General features: G+C 45.8%; 1 long non-coding RNA gene across 1 annotated transcript; it reads left to right on the top strand.

The window, feature by feature from the left end:
• Positions 1-406: 406 nt before the first annotated feature.
• On the top strand, positions 407-10,834 carry LOC138781281 (uncharacterized). The gene is made up of 3 exons (XR_011361459.1): positions 407-431; positions 10,523-10,623; positions 10,704-10,834. It is a non-coding gene; the product is annotated as an uncharacterized lncRNA (long non-coding RNA).
• Positions 10,835-11,496: the final 662 nt, after the last annotated feature.

The raw sequence follows: 11,496 nt of genomic DNA, 5'->3' as shown, positions 1-11,496 counted from the left end.
AACTCTATGAAAAGATTAAACTGTTTTAGGAATATACATAATATACTGTATAATATATACGAACAAAAAGAAAAACAGGCAGTCGGCACTTACTTTGCTTTGCACCAGTAAAAAGTCTAGAGATAGTCAGCTGTGTGAGCAATCAGCAGTGGGTGGTGCACATGTGGCCGCTAAGCAAAGCAAAACAATCTGAACAGGTACTAAAGAGAAAATGAAGCCGCGGCAACTCACCAGTCTGCAGAAAAACTTTTCTTCTTTATTGTAGGTACATAACAGTACAAGAAGACATCACAGAGGGGGGGAGAAGACATCACAGAGGGGGGGGAGGGTGGTGGGAGGACGGTCCTCTCACCATCCCCCCCCCCCCTCTGTGATGTCTTCTTGTACTGTTATGTACCTACAATAAAGAAGAAAAGTTTTTCTGCAGACTGGTGAGTTGCCGCGGCTTCATTTTCTCTTTAGTACATGTACTGTATAATATATAATAATATGGACACAAGAGTAGTCATTGGCAAATGTCTACTCTGCTAGAAAAAAATTGTAAACTAAAAAAAAAGAAAACTTTTGCAGTGTTCCATATAAACAAAAATAGTAATCTTTATACAGCACCAACAAATTCTGCAGCACTTTACAAATCAGAGGATACATGCACAGACATAGCCAGATATTACAGAATATCAAATGATTAACAATACAAACAACAGGAGCCTAGAATCTATGAGGAAGTAGGAGAGTCATAATGCTTGTTTTGTTTGATAATCCAGCAATCTTTTTTAAACGTAGTAAATGTAAGGCTGTATAACCCAGTTACTCAGCTAGTATCCGTGTATATGCAGATATTAAATTGTAACATATGAAATGTGGGGGTTGTTGTTAAATGAAGGAATCGGGTTCTAAGAAATAATATAGGGAGTGGAAACATGGAAAAAAGCGATAATAAGAATACAATAACTTTATTTGCCTCAGAGATGTCTTAACTGAGCTATGTTGAGTTTCTGAAGTATATTTTAGCACTGAGACCTTCACCAGTCAAAATTTTGAAAAAGTTTTTTAAATGACTGTAATGCTTTAAATTCTTCCAGTTCTTCTAGAATAGACCTGCAAATGGTTGTCTGATGTGTTAAATAATCAAATGTTATCAGATGTGCAGGGTCTGTCTCCCCAGCCATAGCCACAGAACTGTTTTTAGTTGCAGTCATTTAAGAACGGCACTGACTTGCATGTCCATGACTTCCTCCCTGACTTGTAGGTAGGCGTTTAGTTATTGCTCTTGTTTTATGTTAACTCGGTTTTCTGGTTTTAACTTGTGGTACTCCTGTGCCTTGTGGTACTCCTTTTGACTGTGAAATCATATTTAACATGACCTCTTGTGCCTAACCCAGACTGTTGACTAAGTTCTTTAGGCAGCAGTCCCTTACTTGGTGTTGGTCCCTACACTTACTACTTGCATAGGAGGGGGAGATGACTAGAGTAGCTACTAGTACAGGTTAAGCAATGGTGCGTATGTCAAATGCCAAATCATAATCAAAAGTACTAAAAGTAGGAAGGGGACATGGAACACTGATGCAGGTTCCGATTGGCCCAGCATTCCTGTCCTCTAATAGGCTAAGTGTCATCTATCAGCCAGGCAAGATGCCCTCCAACACTCTCGCTGGCACTGTAGGATAGCTGAGATTGACACAGGAGCACAGAAAAGTAAGTTTGCAATAGTATTGTCAGCAACGGCAAACACAACCAGACAGTGGGCCCTGATCTAATCCCACCCACTGTCCCTGCCTAATTGCCTCAGTCGACCCTAGGCGGTCGCGGACAACCACGAAGACGTTCCCTGTACTGAATACGTGGAACACAAAACACGACAGACGGACAAACACAATAAGAGAAGTCAACAAGCCAGGTCAAACCACACGGGCAACGCAGTACAGAATCGGCAAGCAAAGAGTAGTCACAGGTCAGGCGGAGGGTCAAGAACACGAGAAGACAGGCAGAATAGGAAATAGGGCAGGGAACGCTGGGACGGAGCAGGGGAGCTGGGACTAGAACAACTAATAGCCAGCAAATACCAGCTGGCTTTCACATTACTTTATACTGGACCAGGAGCCCGAACCAGACACTGATTGGTCCGGTCTCCTGATCCAGCAATGACTGCAGCTGCGGTGCTGCAGACCAAGTGGCAGAGCGATCTGCCACTCAGCCCACACGAGCCGCATCAGCTGCGCTGGCCGGTCAGCTGACTGACTGTCACGTGAGACCGCGGCGTCCCCGGTTACTAGGGACGCCGTCGGGTCTCCGTGACGTCAATCTGCTCCGGCGGGCGGAGCTCCGGCGCGTTCTCGAGCCGGCCGCCGGAGCAGAGGCCGGGGAAGACGCCGCAGGAGCCAGGTCAGGTGAGTTCCTGACATTACCCCCCCTCTTATGAGGGGCCTCAGGACCCTTATCCATTGGACCGGGTTTAGACGGATTCTGGGTATGAAATCGTCGGATCAACTGAGGAGCGTGTATATCTCTGACTGCCACCCATGTACGCTCCTCTGGTCCAAAACCCTTCCAGTGGACTAGGTATTGTAATGAACCCTGCACCCACCGAGAGTTTAGAATTCTCTCTACCTCATACTCCAGTTCACCCTGGACGACTAGCGGAGCAGGAGGAGGTGACGGAAACACTGGTGGCACATATTTTTTCAGCAAGGCTTTATGAAAAACCGAATGAATTCTTAAAGATGTAGGCAGTTTAAGTCTGAAAGTGACAGGATTAATGATTTCCAGAATGGTATATGGCCCGATGAATTTGGGTGCTAGTTTCCCGGACTGTACCCTTAGTTTCAGATTCTTGGTAGAGAGCCAGACTTTATCACCCACTACATATTGGTGGCCAGATATGCGTCTTTTGTTAGCATACTTTCGGTAAGATTCTTGGGCTTTAACCAAGCTCTGATGAGCTTGGGCCCAAACTGTGCACAGTTTCGAAAAAATAGCCTCAGCAGAGGGGTTTACAGACTCAGCGGAGTGAACGGATGAGTATCTGGGGTTAAACCCATAATTACAAAAAAATGGCGACATTTTGATAGAACGTTGCTCATGGTTATTGATAGCAAATTCGGCGAGGGAAATGAAATCACGCCATTTGTCTTGAGTATCTGACACAAAACACCTTAGAAATTGTTCCAGTGACTGGTTAACCCTCTCAGTCTGTCCATTGGTCTGGGGATGAAAGGCAGAAGAGAAGGATAACGAGGTACCTAATTTACCACAAAATTCTCTCCAAAACCTAGCAACAAACTGGACCCCTCTGTCGGAAACAATGTTCTCCGGTACCCCATGCAAGCGCAGAACATGATTGACAAACAGCGTGGCTAGTAAGCGAGCACTTGGGAGTTTACGTAGTGGGATGAGGTGGCACATTTTAGAGAAACGGTCCACCACCACCCAAATGACCGTCTTACCCCTAGACACCGGCAAATCTGTAATGAAATCCATGGATAAATGCGTCCAGGGTCTCGTAGGGACCGGCAGGGGATGTAATAGACCCTCCGGTGGTCTACGGGGAATCTTAGACCTAGCACAGATTTCACAGGCTTCAACAAATGATTTGACATCACGAACCCAGGTTGGCCACCAGAGGTGACGCGAGAGTAAGTACTTGGTACCTGCCACCCCCGGATGCCCTGCCAACACCGAACTATGGATCTCCTCCAACACTCGGAGACGAAGATTCGGCGGCACAAAGAGGAGGGATTCAGGTGTGTTATGGGGGGCAAGGTCTTGTGACTGCGCGATTAGTGTCAAAAGGGCAGGTTGCAGGACAGACACCACCACCCCAGGCCGTAAAATTGTATCGACCTGATTTTCGGAACTGTCTTCGGGATCAAAACTGCGGGAGAGGGCGTCAGCCTTGATGTTGCGAGAACCAGGTCGATAGGTGATCTCAAAGTTGAATCTAGCAAAGAATAAGGCCCACCAGGCCTGACGTGGAGAAAGACGCTTGGCAGTATCGAGATATACTAAGTTTTTGTGGTCAGTTAATACAGTAACCTTATGCTTGGCACCTTCTAAGAAGTGCCTCCACTCATCAAATGCCATCTTGATGGCTAGTAACTCCCGATTACCAATATCATAGTTGCGTTCTGCTTGCGAGAATTTCCTCGAGAAGTACGCAACTGGCCTGAGGTTGGTAAGGGTGTTCGACCCCTGCGACAAAACTGCTCCCACCCCTACCTCGGATGCGTCCACTTCAACAATGAATGGGCGCTCAAAATCGGGCTGAATCAACACTGGAGCCTCTGAGAAACAGTGACGAAGTGTGTCGAAGGCCTTGATAGCCTCTGTGGACCACTGTGCCAGATCTGTCCCCTTTTTGGTCAAATCAGTAAGAGGTTTGGCTATGATAGAAAAACCCTTGATGAATTTTCTATAGTAATTAGCAAAACCTAAAAACCTTTGAAAAGGCCTTCAGGTTGCAAGGACGCTCCCAATTCTCAATGGCTGCTACTTTGATGGGATCCATACTAAACGAGTCAGGGGTAATATTATAACCCAGAAACGAGACCTTTTGAATACCGAACTGGCACTTTGACAACTTGGCACAAAGATTATTATGTCTCAGAAGCTCCATTACCATACGAACATGCTGCAAATGAGTCGACCAGTCTGAGGAAAAAAACAGAATATCATCAAGATATACAACAAGAAAACGACCAAGGTGTTCCCGAAAAATGTCGTTAACAAAGTGTTGGAAGACCGCTGGGGCATTACACAACCCAAAGGGCATGACGAGATATTCGAAGTGACCCTCTGGGGTGTTAAATGCGGTCTTCCATTCATCACCTTCCCTGATGCGAATTAAATTATACGCCCCCCTCAGGTCGATCTTCGAAAACCATTTAGCACCCACAATCTGATTGAACAAATCGGGGATTAGAGGCAACGGATGTTGATTTTTAACAGTGATTTTATTTAGTTCCCGATAGTCAATACAGGGTCGGAGACCCCCATCTTTTTTCCCCACAAAAAAGAACCCTGCCCCCATGGGGAAGAGGAGGGACGGATATGACCCTTACGTAGACTATCTTTAACGTATTCCCGCATAGCTTCCCTCTCAGGGCATGACAAGTTAAAAATGCGACCTCGCGGGTATTTGACACCAGGAACTAAATCTATGGCGCAGTCATACGGTCTGTGGGGTGGCAACACCTCTACCGCTTTCTCATCAAAGACATCAGCATAGTCTGACAAAAATTCTGGAATTTCCCCTCCCTCAGGAGAGCATCCTGAGAGAGACACAGCAATACAATGAGAATCACATCCACATCCAGGCCCCCACCGGACCAGTTCCCTGCTTGACCAATCAAAAACTGGATTATGTGTCTCCAACCATGATAACCCCAGAATTACATCCGATGACAAATTCTGCATAAGAAGAAAATCAAGACTTTCAACATGGACCGACCCCACCTTAACTTCCAGACACGGGGTCACATATCGTACGTCCCCCTGGGCAAAGGGAGCAGAGTCTGCTCCAGTGACATTAACAGGAAGCTGGAGCAGCAGGGGACATACCTCTAAACCAGAAAAGAACACAGGATTAATAAAATTTGCGGAGGATCCAGAATCAATCTGGGCGTACCCATTGATACTTTTACCTCCCACAGATAGAGAAATAGGTAACATTAGCTTATTTTTGGAGGGAACCTGTGCGCCTGAGAGACCCCCTCGATAATCTCTCAGGCGCTGGAGTTTTCCGGCGGTGACCTCAGCCTAGAAGGACATTGTCGGATCTGGTGTCCAGTCTTCCCGCAGTAGAAACACAGATTATTCTGTATGCGATGGGCTCTTCGAGTTTTAGCCTCAGTAGTATCTACCTACATGGGTTCTTCAGGTGTGGACAAGACAGGAAGGGAAGGTTTGGGGTTAGGAAACAGAGATTCAGGGTTTTTCGGTAGGTCGGGGGTACCTCTCTCTCTCTGTCGGTCCCTAAGTCATCGGTCCACTCTAATAGCTAAGGTCAAGCTCTCTTCTAAGGAGTCAGGAGGGGGGTATGCCACCAACATATCTTTCAGTCGGTCACTAAGGCCTGCCCGAAACTGAAACCGGAGGGCCGAGTCATTCCACATAGAGAGACCACTCCACTGCCTGAACTCTGAGCAGTACTCCTCCACTGGACGTCGCCCCTGTCTCAACCTAGTCAACTGACGCTCAGCATTGGCTGCACTGTCTGGGTCATCATAAAGTAACCCCAAGGCCGAAAAAAATTGGTCAGAGGTCTGCAGGTCAGGGGAGTCAGGGGGCAGAGAGAATGCCCACTCTAGCGGTTGCCCTTGAAGGAGGGATACGATGATCCCGACCTTTTGAGACTCGTCTCCTGAAGAGCGGGGGCGCAATCTAAAAAATAACTTACACCCCTCCCTGAATGCACGGAACCTGCTCCTGTCCCCCGAGAACTTATCTGGGAGCTGAACGGGTGGCTCAGGAGATGCTGGGGAAGTCACCGTGAGTTGTCGGGGTGTCGTCTCTTGGTTTTGGACCCTTACAGCAAGCTCCTGAACCATCGTGTTGAGCTGCTGCATTTGGTCCACGATATTAGACATGGCCGTCCGATTGTCCATGGCGGTAAATTTTAGGGCTGGCTATTCTGTCAGCAACGGCAAACACAACCAGACAGTGGGCCCTGATCTAATCCCACCCACTGTCCCTGCCTAATTGCCTCAGTCGACCCTAGGCGGTCGCGGACAACCACGAAGACGTTCCCTGTACTGAATACGTGGAACACAAAACACGACAGACGGACAAACACAATAAGAGAAGTCAACAAGCCAGGTCAAACCACACGGGCAACGCAGTACAGAATCGGCAAGCAAAGAGTAGTCACAGGTCAGGCGGAGGGTCAAGAACACGAGAAGACAGGCAGAATAGGAAATAGGGCAGGGAACGCTGGGACGGAGCAGGGGAGCTGGGACTAGAACAACTAATAGCCAGCAAATACCAGCTGGCTTTCACATTACTTTATACTGGACCAGGAGCCCGAACCAGACACTGATTGGTCCGGTCTCCTGATCCAGCAATGACTGCAGCTGCGGTGCTGCAGACCAAGTGGCAGAGCGATCTGCCACTCAGCCCGCACGAGCCGCATCAGCTGCGCTGGCCGGTCAGCTGACTGACTGTCACGTGAGACCGCGGCGTCCCCGGTTACTAGGGACGCCGTCGGGTCTCCGTGACGTCACTCTGCTCCGGCGGGCGGAGCTCCGGCGCGTTCTCGAGCCGGCCGCCGGAGCAGAGGCCGGGGAAGACGCCGCAGGAGCCAGGTCAGGTGAGTTCCTGACAAGTATCCTCCCTTTACGATGGGCCTCGGAACCCTTAACCACTTCCCGTCAGTAATGCGTATATATATATATATATATATATATATACGTTCCTACTGCACATCCCCCGTGCAGTAGGAATGTATATGTACGTTCCTGACTGAGGGACTTACTGATGTGTGCGGGACCGATGCAGTGAGAGCGGTCCCACACACATCAGTGTGTCAGGGGCCGGAGGTAATGAGAAGCAGCTGCGTTTCATTAACCCCTTAAACGACACGATCTATAGTGATCGCGGCGTTTAAGGTACTCAGTGGCAAAAAAGTTTCTGTCACTGAGTGATCAGGACGCCCACAGCCATGCCATGTACCCACGGGCAGGGGTAAGCCTCTTACCTCCAACGTGTTGGTTTAGTGATCTGTGCATAGAGTCTGCTCTCAGGCAGGATCTATGCATAGATCCCTGATAACACTGATCTTTGCTATGCTATGGCATAGCATAGATCAGTACATGCAATCTAATGATGAATAAAAAAGTTATTAAAATTATTTAAAAAACCCTCATAAACCCCCCTCCCAATAACAGTTTAAAATACCCCCTTGCCCATTATAAAAATATAAATAAATAAACATATTACATATCGTAGCGTGCGGAATTGTCTGATCTATTTCCAGTAATCCAAATACATACAAGAACCTATATATGCAAAATACTAGAGTTCACCCTGAATCCCTGCAAGAGCAGGAGGTCTCTTAAAATCTGAAACAGAATGGTCATACTTTTTTGACAAAAACCTATGGTAGGGGTGTCAAACTCAAATGCATAGTGAAGATTGCATGCAGCGTTTCTGGCACTGTCAGAGCAGCGTGCGGCGTTCCTGGCACTGCCTATCCTAAAGTAATTGTCTCCACATGGTAGCTACCCATTATATCCCTCAAGCAGTAGGTAATCCCATAATTGTGCCCCATGTAGTATCCACCCCAAATAGTGCCCCACATACTAGCCAGGCCTACCATTAGAGACCTACATAGTAGCCAGCCCTTCCGATAGTGTCCCATATAGTAATAGAAAACTCCGTAGCACTCTTTTCATGCAACAGTGATAAATAGTTTATTTACAGTGTGATAGGAATAAAGCCAGGTATATATGCAATAATGATGCAAGCAAAAAATATTGTTTTGGTAAAGGCGACCGATGACGTTTCGACCCTACCAGGGTCTTTTTCAACGTTGCAGTGGGTAGTGTAGGCAGGAGTGCTCCTGGCGTCCTCCTGTGCGTGTCAAGCGCTGTGACAGCGCTTGACACGCACAGGAGGACGCCAGGAGCACTCCCATAGAGATCACTGCAGTATACTTTATACAGCAATAATCGATGAGATCATTGCTGTATTAGGGCCAGTTCACACTGAGCAAGATCGTCGGAATTTTGAGCGTAATCCGCGTCAATTTGCTGCCCATTCCGCTCGAAATGCTGTCTAAAAATTTGCTGCAGATTGATTTCCCATTGATTTCAATGGGATTTCCGCTGTACTGTTCACACTGTGAAATCGCGTGAAAATCTGTGCGTAAAATTCCGCCACGGATGCGCTTTCCATCAAAAGAATTGACATGTTCATTCTTTGGGCAGATTCCGCTAGACGGATCCCATTAAAAATCAATAGAGATTTTATTTTACGGCTTGTCAATATTCCGCGCTGAATTCCGCCCCAATTCCGCGCTGAATTTAATAAGCATTTTTAAAGGAACAGCCCCTGGGAGGTCCCAATATAGTTGAAAACGCCCACTTCTTCATGACCAGGGGCCATTTTAATTATATTCTACTATTAGAGAAGAGAACACTTGGAAAAATGACTTGTTGACAATTATTGTTAATATCATTCGCCGCCGCCGACTCCGTCAGGTACACTCTTCTTTCAATATTATTTATGTTGTATAGTATGCCCAGTATATAGTATATGTATATATACATACATGTATATAAATGAACATATATCTATGTACATGTGTGTATTTGCGTGTGTGTGTGTGTATATATATATATATATATATATATATATATATATATATATATATATATATGTGTGTGTGTGTCTGTATACATTGTATAGTATATGTGTATGCACATGTATATATGTATGCAGTATGTATATTATACCCAGCATATAGTGTAGAGTGTATAGTACTGATGTGCCCGGTATATGATATACAGTATTGGTGTCAGGAACTGGAGAGTAGGACAATACAAGACAGTGAGCCCTGACGCTGAACCCCGCCCACTGTCCCTACCTGCTTGCCGCAATCCGCCCTAAGATGGCAGCGGGCAACTTGGCGGCGGTCCCTGTACTGGCTGGGTGGGACACAAAGACAAGACAGACAGACAAAACACAATAAAGAGTAGTCCACAGTCCGGGTCACAACAAACGGGCAGCACAGTACAAAATCACAATCCAAAAAGTAAGGTCAATAAACAGGCAATATGGTCAGGGGCAGGCAGCAAGCAGGGATAGTCAGAATACAAGGCAAAAGGGTAAGAATAAATATAGCAAGAGTAGCAGAAACAAAACCAGGCAGAGACAAGCTCAATATCCGGCAGTGAGAGGCAGGCTGGCACACACTAAATAGGAGACCAGATGTCCAGTGCAGAAGCTGATTGGACCAGACCCCTAATCTCCTCAGAACACCTGGGGCAAGAGCAACCTGACTGGCAGGGAGAACAGTCTATCAGACTAGCTAACCAGCATCAGAGTTAACTCCGGAGTGCCAGGAGTATCTCATGCAAAGCGGGTGTGGCTGAACAAAAACAGAGGAAATAGGCCAGTGTTCAGACAAGGTTCAGGACATTGCACAAACATACAAAAACACAGAATATCAGCGCCATCTCGGCCGCACAACACGAGCTGAGGGGCGCACAGAGTTCGGCACAGGCACATTCATGACAATTGGAAATATCAAATATATAATGTATATATAGATAATATGCTCAGTATATAGCAATATAGCAAGTAGTATGCATAGTTTGGCCATTACACAATATATATTTGGCCAGCCTACCATTTATTGTTTTCCAAAATTCATCTTTCAGGCATTTGCACATCTCTGTCTAGTATGTAGTAAATGTAATGTAATCTAATGTCTAATACTTTTTATTCTTCAATGCTGTCACTTTTTTATAAATGCGGCAGAAATTTTGAAAGATTTAAACATTGAAATTATTTTTAATATTTATAGGCCATTAAAATGAACCAAGGCCATCAATATTGGATTCACCCAATTAATACACTCCGGCCACATTATGGACATATAGAACAACTGTACCAGGAATTGAGGGAGTAAGTATATATGTAAATGGTGTTATACTTTGAGAGTGTGTTATTGTTATTTTTTTTAGTAAAAATTTTTTTTTAAATAGGTATTCTGATAAATTCATCAAGTTCACACGGATGCCAATGGAGGCCTTTGATAAGCTGGTGGACATTTTGGGTCCTCATCTTTAACGTCAAGATACCAGGATGTGACAAGCCATCACTGCCGAAGACCGACTGCTGATCACGTTGCGGTGAGTATTCAATTAATTTCTTAGGTAATGTATGTATGATGTGTCAAATTCCACTTTTTACAATTTTTTTCTCAGAAAGTTCATGTTTCATTAAAGTGACTCTGTCCCCCCCAAAACCACTTGTACCTTCGGATAGCTGCTTTTAATCCAAGATCTGTCCTGGGGTCCGTTCGGCAGGTGATACAGTTATTGTTTTAAAAACAACTTTTAAACTTGCAGCGCTGTGTCTAACAGCCGGGGCTTACATTAGTATATGCATTAGGCTGGCACAACCTCTTCTTCCCTCCTCCCCACCCTCCTCATGATTAGGAATGCTCCAGGCAGATTGCTTTCTATTCCCCAGCTTTGTGCATAATGAACATGGGCTGGATCATTAAGACACCTGTGCAAAGCTGAAACAGCAGTAAATGTTCCTGGATCATCCCTAATGCTGAGGAGGGAAGGAGAGGTGTGCCAGCCTAATGCGTATACAAATTTAAGACCCGGCCGTTAGACACAGCGCTGTAGGATAAAAAATAGTTTTTAAGGGTACAAACCCACTTGACGTATTTGCTGCGTGAATCAGTCTTAAAAATAAGCAGGCAAAACGCAGGTTGGCTTTATACAATTGTTCTGTGTTAAAATACGCAATTGCGTATTTTTGAAG

Source organism: Dendropsophus ebraccatus, unplaced genomic scaffold (assembly GCF_027789765.1).
Source record: "Dendropsophus ebraccatus isolate aDenEbr1 unplaced genomic scaffold, aDenEbr1.pat pat_scaffold_966_ctg1, whole genome shotgun sequence".
Lineage (NCBI taxonomy): Eukaryota > Metazoa > Chordata > Amphibia > Anura > Hylidae > Dendropsophus > Dendropsophus ebraccatus.
Note: the sequence above shows the minus strand (reverse complement) of the source record. Positions and strands in the feature narration are given on the sequence as shown.